The sequence below is a fragment of the Alligator sinensis genome, unplaced genomic scaffold, assembly GCF_000455745.1.
Source record: "Alligator sinensis unplaced genomic scaffold, ASM45574v1 scaffold938_1, whole genome shotgun sequence".
NCBI lineage: Eukaryota > Metazoa > Chordata > Crocodylia > Alligatoridae > Alligator > Alligator sinensis.
Window position 1 is genome coordinate 109983 of NW_005842449.1, and position 330 is coordinate 110312.

Sequence of the window (330 nt, forward strand, 5' to 3'; positions counted from 1 at the left end):
ATATTGGAGTTGAGTAAATATGGTATATGAATACTGTTGCTTTTCTTTCATAGGTATCTTGTACCATGTGGTGTGGCAATTGGATTAACGCCCTTTAGTCTAGTTTCCTTTTTATACGGGCAGGTACTCAAAAATGCAACTGGTATTCAGCTGGATTTATCCCTTTGAAAGTTCGTATGCCAGTGTCATTTTCTGCCAAAATTGCCACTACACAGTATTCCTGCAGACAGTATTTCTGATTACCTGTTACAACTTGATCTTCTGGGATTGGTCTCCCAGATGGTCACAGATACGTAGATGCCATCTGCAATATATGCACTGTGCTTCTCC

At 40.0% G+C, this 330-nt stretch overlaps 1 protein-coding gene across 1 annotated transcript in view; it reads left to right on the plus strand.

Annotated features, from left to right (window-relative positions):
* PHF14 (PHD finger protein 14) overlaps positions 1 to 330 on the plus strand; it is a 320362-nt gene that overhangs the window by 99219 nt on the left and 220813 nt on the right. The window lies entirely within an intron of this gene.